General features: G+C 39.5%; 1 pseudogene across 1 annotated transcript; it reads left to right on the top strand.

Moving 5' to 3' along the window:
• The first annotated feature begins 9139 nt into the window (after positions 1–9139).
• On the top strand, positions 9140–9491 carry LOC308430353 (eukaryotic translation initiation factor 4E-binding protein 1-like; annotated as a pseudogene). Its single transcript has one exon. The product of its transcript is annotated as a eukaryotic translation initiation factor 4E-binding protein 1-like (transcript).
• The last annotated feature ends 2900 nt before the right edge of the window (positions 9492–12391 follow it).

Below are 12391 nucleotides of genomic sequence, written 5' to 3'. Positions count from 1 at the left end.
CGTGTATATAAAGAGATTAAGCACCATGCACACGGCCACACACATCTGCACCAGGTACGCTGTGTACATATTACAGCTTCCAGCTCAATGTTTTATGAGATTCCTGAGTGTGTAAATGAGTGGGCCTCACATATTTATTCTTTATACTGGGCTCTTCTACTTCTGTTTTTTTGTCTTGTTCAACTCCAATTTGATAATTTTTGCTTTACTTATTATATTTTGTTATATTTTATTATTTTCCCTTAGAGGCCTATTTTTTTCTAATGTGAGACCTAAAATAAGTGGATCTGGATGGGAGAGAAGGTGGAGGGTAATTGGGAGAATATATGGGAGAAACCAAATCAGGATAGGTTGTGTGAGAAAATAATTTATTTTCCACAGAAGGAAAAATTAAAGTAAATATAAAGTAAAAAGATCGGAATATTATCATCCTCTACAATGGCAAACAAAGAAACTGGAGCAAAATTACCCTAAAGGAGCTAAACCAGACACACAGAGATAGTTATTTCATGAAAGAATATTAAAATACAAGTGATTAACAACATAAAATAGAGAATATGTCAGTTTACAGAGAAGATAGGAAGGTAAACAAATCCAAGGATCTAATTATCAACAGGAGAACTTTTACTATAATCACCATACTATATTTAGTATGTTTGTTAAATGGGCATTGTATAGTGCCATTGCCACAATGGGAGAAAAAGATAACTATGTGAAATTATTATTATATGTTACATTGTTTTACCAAAGAAACCCTTTTTATACATATTATTCAACATTGTGTTACATACCTTAAACATTTTTCTATAGCCATGTGAAAATGATCCCCATATCCATGGATGAATGAATTAAATTTACAAATGTGATATAGGAGCTGGAGAGACGGCTCAGAATTTGAGAGAACTGGCTAATCTTACAGGGGACTTGGGTTTCCAGCACCTGCATGGGAGCCTAAAACCATCTATGACTCCAGTTACAGGGATCTGACACCTCCTCTGACCTTCACACATTCACACATGTAGGAAAAACACATATATACACAAAATAAAAATGAAGGTAGTATATATCAACCATGTGCTGTTATTCAGTCTTCAGGTGAAATAAATTATAGAGCATGGTAAAACTAATGAAACCCAAATATCTTATAATGACTGAAAAACACCCACATAAAAGAAATGTTCCACAAATCTTGAAGAAGGATCTCAAGTGAAATTCATAGTAGGGCCTTCTGGTTACCCGGGCAGCGTGGGATATGAGAGGAAGTACCTTGCTAATTGGACAGAGATCAATTCTGTAATGTGAAGACTCACCATATTGTAAAATAGCTAACAGTTCAGTTGCATGCTTCCACACAGTTGAGATGGAACATTTTCTTTCATATTTCAATCGTAATGTTTTTGTCTTTCATTAACTGAGAATTTGTAGAGTATGTTTTGGTCATATTCACTCCATCCCTGAAACCCTGCCGTACTCAACCCTTTCCCTATCCATTCAACACCATGTTCTTGTTTGTAACATCCTGCATGTTCAATTTGTGCTGCCCAGGCTCTTGTAGATGGTTGGCCTTCTGCAGGAGGATGGCACATCCACCAAGAGACACACTCCTAATGAAAACCAACTATCCCGCTTCCAGTCACCAACAAGTGCCAATTACAGCCCGTCAAGGGGTAAACTCTATGCCCACCTCTTTTCTCCATGCAAGGATTTGGTCTTTCTTGAACTTGTGCATGCCTTGTGCATGCTATCATGACTGATGTTCATACAATTAGGGATATAGAGAGGGATCTGTCTTACTGTGTCTTTAACACACTGTTTCCTTATAGTCATCTAATATCTCTGGTTCTTACAATCGTTCCATCTTCTCTCCTAAGATGACCCATGAGGGTCTCCTAAAATGACTCAAGAGGATGTCATGCAATATAAATGCTCTTAGAGCTTAGGCTTATACATCTCAAATAGTTGTCAGTATCTGAGTTAAAAACCTTCTTCTGTAAATAGAAGCTTCTCTGACAAGGGTTGAGAGACAAACCAATCTATGGGAATAATGCAGTCATTAAGAGTTATTTTAATAGTATGTCAATTTAGCACAATAATAGTAGTATGTTTTTAATTTTTATATGTTGAGAAAGATGTAATTTTGAAAGCAGCAAAAGTGTCAGGAACAGCCCATCCCAAACTGTATGAGGAAGATAGCCTCTAATACCAGCCAGTTCAGTCTCCCAAAAGCATAAATCCACAATGAGCAGCAGTTTTTAATTTATAATGCAGAACACAGAAAATATGGGAGAAAACCTGTATCATACAAAATAGCCAGTGACAGAATAGAATTTCATGTATTCATTTTTTTAAAAAAAATTATCAGAAGTTAAATGAGAAACAAAAGCACTAGATGCACATCTTGAAACAAAATATCAACATCCATGACAAATTACAGGAAGAAAGATAATAGCAAAGTAAAAAGGTTCAGCAATTTCAATAATACAAGAGCTTTCTGATATGGGGAGTATAAGAACAGAATGGAAAGACTGAGTGGATGAGACATCTGGGGTCGATGAAAGTAGGGGTCAGGATGGTGGAGGAGGTGGTGATGGGAACAGGAAGGATCAAATGGAGGGAGGACAAAGGGAGAGAGTACTGGGTGAGACAGCTTGACTAAGTAAGGTGCATCTCTGGGATGAGCTAGAAATCTAGGACAATGGAAAAGCCCAGGTGTATTATGAGGGTGTCCCTAGCTAAGACTCCTAGCAATAGGATATATGGAGTCTGAAGTGGCCCTCTCCTTGAAATGAGGCAAGACTTCCAATAGATGGATTGGGACACCAACCCAGCCATAAAAGCTGAGACCCACAATTGCCCTGCCTACAAGATGTACACAAGTAAAAGATGAAACAAAATTTGAGGGAGGGCCAAGCAATGACTGGCCCAGCTTGAGATTTGCTATATTTTCAGACAGGAGCCTAACATAACTGTCATCAGAAAAGTCGCACCTAGAAACTGACGGAAACTGATGCAGAGACCAGTCAAACATTAAGTGGAACCTGGAGAATCATGTGGAAGGCTGGTTGATATCCATGGGAGGCTTCTCCTATCTTGAGGAGAAAGGGAAGAGATAATGAGGAGGAGGAGGAGGAGAGGGGAAAGGGGTACATAGGAGGAAAGGAGGGAGGGAAAGCTAATGTTAGGATGTAATGTAAATAAATATTATTTTTAAAAGATTGAGTAGATGGCCTTCACCGAGTTAAGTAAAATTAAAGACCTAAAAATTAATCCCAAAATTTCCTCAGGAAATAGAGATCTTTATGGATAATAATTAGAAAAGAAAACTTAAAGACAAGAGTAGTAGAAAAAAACTTAGAAAGCTGAGGTCATAAAGTACCAGGAAAGGGAACGGTTTTGATAAGATCAATATTAAGTATGTACTTTTCCAGGCAACAAAGGAAATTGATTGGGTATAATTTACTTTTGCCTTGAGACAGGGCATTGTTGTATAGCTCTGGATGGCCTTGAACATGAAATCCTCCTGCTTCAGCTCCAAAGCACTTGGATTACTATAACTACTCCATCTCATCTGGTTTGCAATGTGTTTTTCTATTAGGAATCCCAGCACAGTCCACAGCAGACACTCCTACGAAGCTTCAGAACCTTCTCAGCAGTCAGTCGAGGGAAATTCTCAGGGTCGCCTTACCACAGTTCAGATTTACCTTGGTTTTGGTTTGAATTTTTGAGAAAAACCACATGCAACACCTGAAGATAAAAAAGTGTCTGGAATGGCAGGACGTCCTTGGACACTTTAATCTAGTGAATTTTATAACTAGGTTTGTTGTTTAGGAGGGCTGTTCCAGGGTAGACATGGGATATGTACTGTCCAGACTTCATCCACCCCAGTCAGCTCTCCTTAGGGCCCACAATGAATTCTTGGCTTCTGCAGCTCCTTTTGCCTAATCTTCAGTGAGTTTAATTTAGTTAACTCATTGCACAAGAGTTTCTTTGTCACTGTAATCAGACAAGTTGGCAACCAATACCCAAGTAAAGCTGCTACATAATGAGAAAAATCTTAAAAGCAGAAGAAAATCTCTATTAAAAAGAGCCTCTACAGGAAAGAACACCAACCACAGCAAAATCTAGCATATAGCAGAATTAGTTCTTTAACATGCCAAGAGAAACCACCACACTATGATTATATACCAAGTTCAATTGTCATTAAAGAAAAAATATATAAAGACATTTCCAGGTTAAAAAGGTTTAAAGAGCCTCCTAGCCAGCAAATGGTTCACCAAAGACACTCTGAGCATTATACTGAAAAACAGGGATAAGAGCAAGAGAAGATGACGAAGGAGGGAGTCAACAAGCTTGCTCATGCTACCAGCGTCCAGTGGGATTATTCCCATCCCATCCCCCTTTGCTTATCTCTTATTTATGTCTACTTTAATTCTGCCTTGATAAGAAAAGGTAAGACTTAATTTTACCCTTTATAATTTTCTAATATATTCAACACAGAATGTTAGTTTTATTTAATGTTCCACATAGAAAGCTATATATATGTAAATTAGATGAAACTTGTTAGCTGTTTTGTTCCAATTTATATGCCTGTCTTGTTTTGTTTTTATGTTTCTATTTTGCTTTTTGTTTGTGTGTTTGTTTTCTGTCTTTGCATTCTACCAGTAGTGGAGGCAGGAGCACTAGTAATATTGAATCAGGCTCTTTGCCTAAGAGTGGATACAGTGGCTTAGTAGCAGGTAAATTGTTCTTCTGTTAATACTATAAAATACTGAATCCATCCCAAAGATCAGAACAAAACAGTTTAAAACGGGAATGAAAGGGTCTGAAGTTCCAAAGAAGGATAACCACCTCTCAAGTTAGCGAACAGTTTCTGGCTGCCACGTTCTCTGAGAGCACTTGATGATTCTGAGTATATTGTCTCCTGAGGATGCACTGGAAAGTATGAGTTCAATCCAAAGAATCTAGACAGTCCAGAGTGATCTGGAAGAACACATCTAAGGAACACATCAGTACCAAAACTCACTGCTCCAGTCAGTGTTGGACAAGGACAGGCAAGGGTCTATGGAAAGGAATGAAAGCTTCAGGGGTAGGACATAAGGCCTGATGTTACGATTTTAACCAAGCCAGTGCTGTAAAAATAAAAGTCTTCTTTTCAGCAATTGAGGGTCTAAAAAGACACATGTGGCCCTTACACAATACACAAACATTTGCGTTTGATCACATACTCAAAATTCAGAGGTGAGATAATAACATATCTGAAAGGAAATAGTTAATATTATTGATTATAATTTGAAAATGTCCATCTGTTCTTTAACATTCTCCACTTAAAAAGGCAAAGTCAAATTTCCTTTCTCCAAAGGGAGCCAAAAATCATCACTTGGTTTCTCATGAATGAAATAAGTCGTATAGTACATGTCCTTAATGACAATTTCTCAGTAAATAACTAGATAAACAAATCTCACCGGTCCTTTCTCTTTTCTGGGGGCATACACCTTTGCATACCTGAGCTACCAGGGAAGAATACTGGCTAACTCATGCTGTAGGCACTCTGTGGTCTCTTTCACAAAGAATCAGGCAAGAAAACCTCACCCCACTGAAACTGAGTCCTCCTGCTGTATTAGGTGAGGATGGCTGTCCTAAAAAATTCTCCATGCTTCATGGCTCCAATTTAACCTTGAAGTACATATTTCTGGTTGTGTCATGTGATATAGACTCATGTAATGTTTTGCATCAAGGGCTGTTAGAGGACACGTGATGTTTAGAGAAAGTATTAGGAAGACTCAGTGAACAGTGATGGGGTGCTTGCATAGCTAGCCATGCAATACTTTGTTGGTCTTGAGTCTTCACTGGTCTTTACTTTGTTTAGAGAAGCATGGCATAGAAGGCCTGGCATTCTGGCTGGTCCTGGTTGCTCTTGCTGACTTGTGCCAATTCAGTGGAAGCCTAGTGGTTTCTCCTGGATCATGCCACTATTGCTGATTTGTGTTTGATGACACTTTTAAACTGGATATTAATCTCCTGACAAACGGAGATTGGAATTACCCCCAATGAACTACTTCTAAACAAATCCACGTCACCTTGTCCTATTCGCCATCCTCTCTCCTCTACCTTTGGACACTGGGCTACAAGAGGAGGATTGAAGAATTTAAGAACCTGTTATTAAAGGAGGTACTAAAAATATAGCCCTACAAACCCGATTCTTCTTTTACCTCTCTAGAGGTCAGGAGGCTGGAACCATTTCTTATAGGCTAATATCAGGTGACAGTGAAGCTCTGTTTCCTCTGGAAGCTCTGGTGATAATTTAGTTCTAGAGAATATGCATGGGGCTGGAACCTCTGTTCTATCTTAAACTGTGTCCTCAGGCACTAGTCATATGGTCTGCCTTCAAAGGCAAATCTTCTTCTGCTTATTTTTGGGAAGGGCATGTGTAATTGCCTTTGAGGCTCCACTAGATAAGCCAGGATAAGCTCACCATTTTAAAAACTTGATTTCTATCACAAAAGTCTTACTGACTTTACATTCAGGTATCTGGGTGAGACCTGATTATTTGGGAAATACTATTTAGCCTGCTATACATTCCAAGTAAGAAGAACAAAATTACTCTTGAGATGTCCCAAGCCCTAACCACTACCTGGCTGCAACCTCAAGTAAAACAGCAGTGGAACCGCTTGGGTGGGCATTGGGGTACACACCAGTACTTTCAGTACTCAAGAGGCTGAGGCACAAAGATAAGGACTAAAGGGTAACGACTACTTAGTGAGTCTGAGGTCAGCCTAAGCTACACATCCAAATCATCAACCAAAACAAACCAACAACAAGCAACAAAGTATTTGCTGTTTAATGACATGGAAACTTTGATTACAAACCTTTGGATGAGCTTCTCTAAACTACTCTAGTGACAGAATTTGTATAGATGTAACATAAATCTCAAATTATTTCTTTTAAAATACTGCGATTTGCTTCAAGTATATTCCCCCTAACTTTTTTACAGACCCTTGCCTAAAGAAATTATATTTAAAGTAAGAAATGTCTTTTAATAGCCTGATGTTAAAATGCAAACCTAGTCACCTTTGTTGATTTTACATTTAAAAAAGATCACCTTGAAAGCTGGAAGTCAGAGAACTGCTGCCTATTAAATAAAATCTTCATACAAAGCCCCAAACAACCCTGTTGTGTCCCATTCGGAGCTCACTGTAACTTTTGCTTCAGTAATTAAATGGTGAAAATTCCCTCACATGTACACCCTATTGTTTTGGAGGCATACTTCTGTGTATATATTTCTTCTATTTAAATTGTCTTCCCTATTGTGTTCTCATCAGGGTATATCAACCAAACTAGAAAAACCATTTTAAAGTTTTTTTTATTCCTCCTCTCCCTTGAACATATCTTCTGTAATTCAATATCTAAAGTCGTAGTGAAGTGATTTTTGACTCATCTCTCAGCTGCTAAAGTGACATCCATCTACAAGGATCTATTTTTCAATATAAATTATATCAATATATTTATTTTCTATCTACTCTACATATCTGATCTATCATTTATCACCAATATCTACCCAACATATATAGTGTTTATTCATTTGTCATCAATGTATTCAGATAATCTAACTTGTCTGTCATCAATCTATCATATATCTATCTGTCTCTCTGTCTGTCTATCTATCTATCATGTGTCTATTTACCCATCATCTGTCACCTACCTATCTATCATCTATTATCATATACTCATCTACTATCTATCTATCTATCTATCTATCTATCATCATCATCATCATCATCATCATCATCATCACTACCTCCACCATTATTATCACCATCTGTCTTGTGAGTGCATGATTAAAGGTACCCAGATAGACCTGCAAAGGTCAGAAGAAACTTGCAGGATTCAGTTCTTTTCTTCAAATCTGTGGGCTCAAACTCCGGCAGGTCCAGGCCATCAGGCTTGGTGGCAATTACTTACCCAATATTTCTGGCTCAAGAACATACTTTTAAAATGCTCATATTTAACAGTATTTACAAGATAAAGAATACAGTTGACTCAGAAATATTTCTTGAGTGATGGAAAAATATTGAAATACAAACAGAAATTCAAATATAAGTAAACAAGTCACCTCCAGTTTAAATCTCAATATGTGGTATTTAAATTTTATGGCTAGGAGATGTTTTAGCCAGTTTTTCTTTTTACATGAATCTATTGTTCAAAAAGTCTTTGTGTGTGGTGATGGTGGTGGTTAAGTGTGTGTGTGTGTGTGTGTGTGTGTGTGTGTGTGTGTGTGTATGTGTGTGTGTGTGTGTGTGTGTGTGTATTCATAGCCATATGAGTGCTGTGTGCCCAACCTTATTTCATTAGCCTTTTCTATTGTTGGGCTTCTGTAAAACCCCACCCCTCAGTTAGTTACCTAGCAACAGCCAGGTAAACCCCACCCCTCAGTTACCTGGCAATAGCCAGGTATGCTCAGCCCAGTGACCCTACACTATAAAAGGGGCTGCTTGCCTCCTCCTCTGGCTTGCTCTCTTGTTCTCTTGCTCTCCTGCTCTTCTCCCCCGCTTGCTGCTCCTCTTCCCCTTTGTTTGCCTCCCTCCCTCTATGTGCTCCTGGCTGGCCTCTACTTCTCTACCTCTCTCCTCTTCTCTCTCTCTCTGCCTCTACTACCCTCTTAATTCCCCCATGACCTGAATAAACTCTATTCTGTCCTGTAAGTGGTCGCTAAGAATTCCCAACATGGGCCCCCCAGAGGCATCTCCCTTGCCCCTAGGCCTCACCACACCTCCATAGGCCATACCCCCCACTCTCTTGATCCTTTTACTAACGGCTATAATCCCTCTTTTTTTCTGACATAGTTAAGTTAAAAACAGTTATCAGGTACCTGCTTTATTTCCTCTCATTAAAATGAACATACTCTATATATCCAGAGACCAGACTCCTTTAGACATTCATCCTATAGGCCTTTGTTCCCAAATGTTTTATAGCTTTCAACATATGACTACCCATTGGGAAAAGAAGCATTTGAGTATTTGAGGAAAGAATGGTATTTTAGATTCAACCTACAACAGAGACATACATATAAACCTTAATTAGATTGAAATGCAATAAACAAATTAGTTAAGATGGACAGAGTAGGCCGCAGGGTGCAGGAGCCATGTCGGCGGGCAGTAGCTGCAGCCAGACTCCCACTCGGGCCATCCACTCGCCTCATAGCCATCAGCGATGGTGAGCAGCTCCTGCCCAGGGACTACGGCACCAACCCGGGCGGCACACTCTTCAGCAGCACCCCGGGAGGAACCAGGATCATCTATGACCGGAAATTCCTGATAGAGTGTCGGAACTCACCTATAGCCAAAACGCCCCCAAAGGACCTGCCAACCATTCCCGGGGTCACTAGCCCTACCAGTGATGAGCCTCCCATGCAAGCCAGCCAGAGCCACCTGCACGGCAGCCCGGAAGATAAGCGGGCCGGTGGTGAAGAGTCAGAGTTTGAGATGGACATTTAAGGGACCAGCCATAGGACGCGGTGATGCTTCTGGGCCTCTGGGGCCCTTGGGAGGAGAGCCACAGCAGTCAGGCCTTGTATCTCTGGCAGACACTGGGTGTGGATCGGCCACCCAGTCCTGCTCCTCATTCAGGGCAGCTGTTCTGCCTTCCATTTTGTGAACACCAGTACATACGTCCTTGTGCCTTTGTTGATACTGAGCTGCTACTCCAGGGGAACGACACACCCACACCCTCCCTGCATCTAGCGCCAGAGTGCGGACACAGATGAGTCTGTGGGAAAGATCTGGCAATTCTAGATAAACCCCAACCTCTGGAGCATATAAACCTTTCCATAGGTTGGGGTACCTGGGAAATCCACCCCTTTACTTCTTTCCCTGGGATGAAATAAAAACCACATTTACTCTAGGCCCACAGCTGGGCCCTGTCTGAAAAAAAAAAAAAAAAAAAAGATGGACCGAGTATTTGAGGAACTTCATAGAACATGTCCCTACTAGGCATGAGCTATCTAGATTCTGGATAGTTTATAACGTGAAGAGAAGAGCAAAACAGGGATAATTAAAAAGGAAATGAACTTTGAATGGGATACCATACTGAAAATGAGTATTCCAGAAAAAAAAGGAAGAAAGAAAAAAAAAAGAAGGAAAGAGAGAGATGGAGGGAGGGAGGGAGGGATGAAAAAAGAAGAAAGGAAAAAATGAAGAAAGTAAGAGAGAGAAGGAAGGAAGGAAGGAAGGAAGGAAGGAAGGAAGAAAGAAAGAAAGGGAAGGATGAAAAGAAGTAGAAAGGAAAAAAGAAAGAAAGGAAGGAAAGAAGAGACAGAAGGAAGAATGGAAGGAAGAAAGAAAGGAAGGAAGGAAGGATGAAAAGAAGAAGAAAGGAAAAAAGAAAGAAAGGAAGGAAAGAAGAGACAGAAGGAAGAATGGAAGGAAGGAAGGAAGGAAGGAAGGAAGGAAGGAAGGAAGAAAAATTTTAAGGTTAAGAGGTGACAGACTGAGAGTCATAATTGTTTTGAATGATCTGTCAGATGCATGGCAGAGATTAGGAGATGAGCCAGGAAAGAAAGTAAGTTTTTCTGGTAGCACCTTTCCTTATTTGATTGATAGTCTCTAGAGACAGGCATAAGATACACATTTGCAAATGTTTCCAACAACCATCTTAATGATTTTACAGTTACACTTTATTGCCCAACAAGAGTTAAAAGAAAGAGATGAAAGAAGATGAAATGATTTGAGGCATGGAACTCTATTTCACTTCATATTGGGGACAACGTGTTTCATACCTCCTATGAATCCTTGAGTTGAAAAGAGTCTGTGTTTGGCTTCCCAACACATTCTGGAATTACCATTCCATGTGTGCTAGGGGTTGCTTTACAAAATATGGCTAATGTATTTTTAATCACATGTTCCTCCTGTGGTGATGACTGGCTGGCTTATTGCACATGTTACTTTATGGAGGGCAGGATCAAATTTGCAGTGTGGATTAGAGATTCAAGGAACACCATACCACACATGCCTCTTGAGTCAATGACAATGAGAAAATTTCATAGTGAAATACATAAGCAACAGCATGTTCTGTTAGGTTGTATTTTTAGTCTGTGTGCAAGAGGTTCCCAACCTTAATTTTCCCAGTAACATTAATATTGTGACCATAATTAAGCATGAATATTTGATGAAGTTTGAGAGAATTATCTACTATTGCTTAATATCATTGGGTGTCATTCTAAATTCTGGATGCTTTTTGAGTATGGAAATGTTCTCAGTGTACTGCCAAATTTCTAAACAAATAGCTGGTGGAAAATTACACTTTAGCCAGAACAATAATTCAAGTAAATAGGTAATAATGGGTTTGCATTTTGCACATTATCTTGACATGCAGCATTAAAATGTCCCAGGACATTAAAGACTGAATTTTTATAAAGAGAACTAAAATAGGCATAATGGCCATTATTTATCCAATCATAGAGAAGTAGTTTTCACATGTAGAAAAGAAAATTTTGCCTTGTTAAAATGCCAAAATTTTTAAATTGGAAGAGGTACAGTGTCTTTGGTATGCATCAACTTTCAGGTGACAATTGAATGTTTAAAGGTAATCCAACACCCTACACCTAGAGCAACAAGGCCATGCCTCCTAATGATGCCACTTGCCATGGACCAATCATTCCTACATGAATCTATGGGGTTCATATTCAAACCACTGCATTTTAGTGTCTGGTCCCTATAGGCTTGTAGCCAAACCTTAATGTGGAAATGCACTCAGTAAAATTTCAAAAGTCACCATAGTGAAAAAGCAGATCACATACTTACAACATATAATGGCATAGGGTATACATTACTGTTCCAACAGCTGGGGAATGGAGGAGAGTGAGGAAATACTGAACTAAAGCAAAACCAATAACTAGCTGGAAAACTCCAAATGACATCTCCATGTATGATGTCAAACTGCTCTTCAGATCTCCAGTTCCTTTCAGCTTAGTTGATATCCACACACTTTTTTTCCTCTTGGGCTAGTAACACTCCCTGAGGCAGCTCTTTCTAGCAGCTGTTGCACACTTTTATCATCTCCAACATTTTGGGGTCTCCAGGGAAATCTAGACTTCACCTTTATAGCTTCACACAATGGTCTCTCCGGGCTTCCACTGCCATATGTTTGGCCCCAGTAGCCGTCTGTAGTTGTGGAGGGAGAATTCATAACCCCCTTTTTCTATCTTTGACTCTAAAGCTGGGCTGACACTGCCAAGTTCTGCTGCTTGTTGGAGTTGGAAAATGGCCTCCTCATTTAATTACATCTTCACCAGCTTTCTGTTTTTCATGGTTTCCTTCATTGCCTAAGCTTGGATTTCCTGGAATTTACTTTATAAAACTCAGAGATGCTCCTGCTTCTGCCTCTGAAGTGCTGGACG

This window comes from Micromys minutus (assembly GCF_963924665.1).
Source record: "Micromys minutus genome assembly, chromosome: 15".
Lineage (NCBI taxonomy): Eukaryota > Metazoa > Chordata > Mammalia > Rodentia > Muridae > Micromys > Micromys minutus.
The sequence above is the reverse complement of the archived record's forward strand: the minus strand, read 5'-3'. Positions and strand labels throughout refer to the sequence as shown.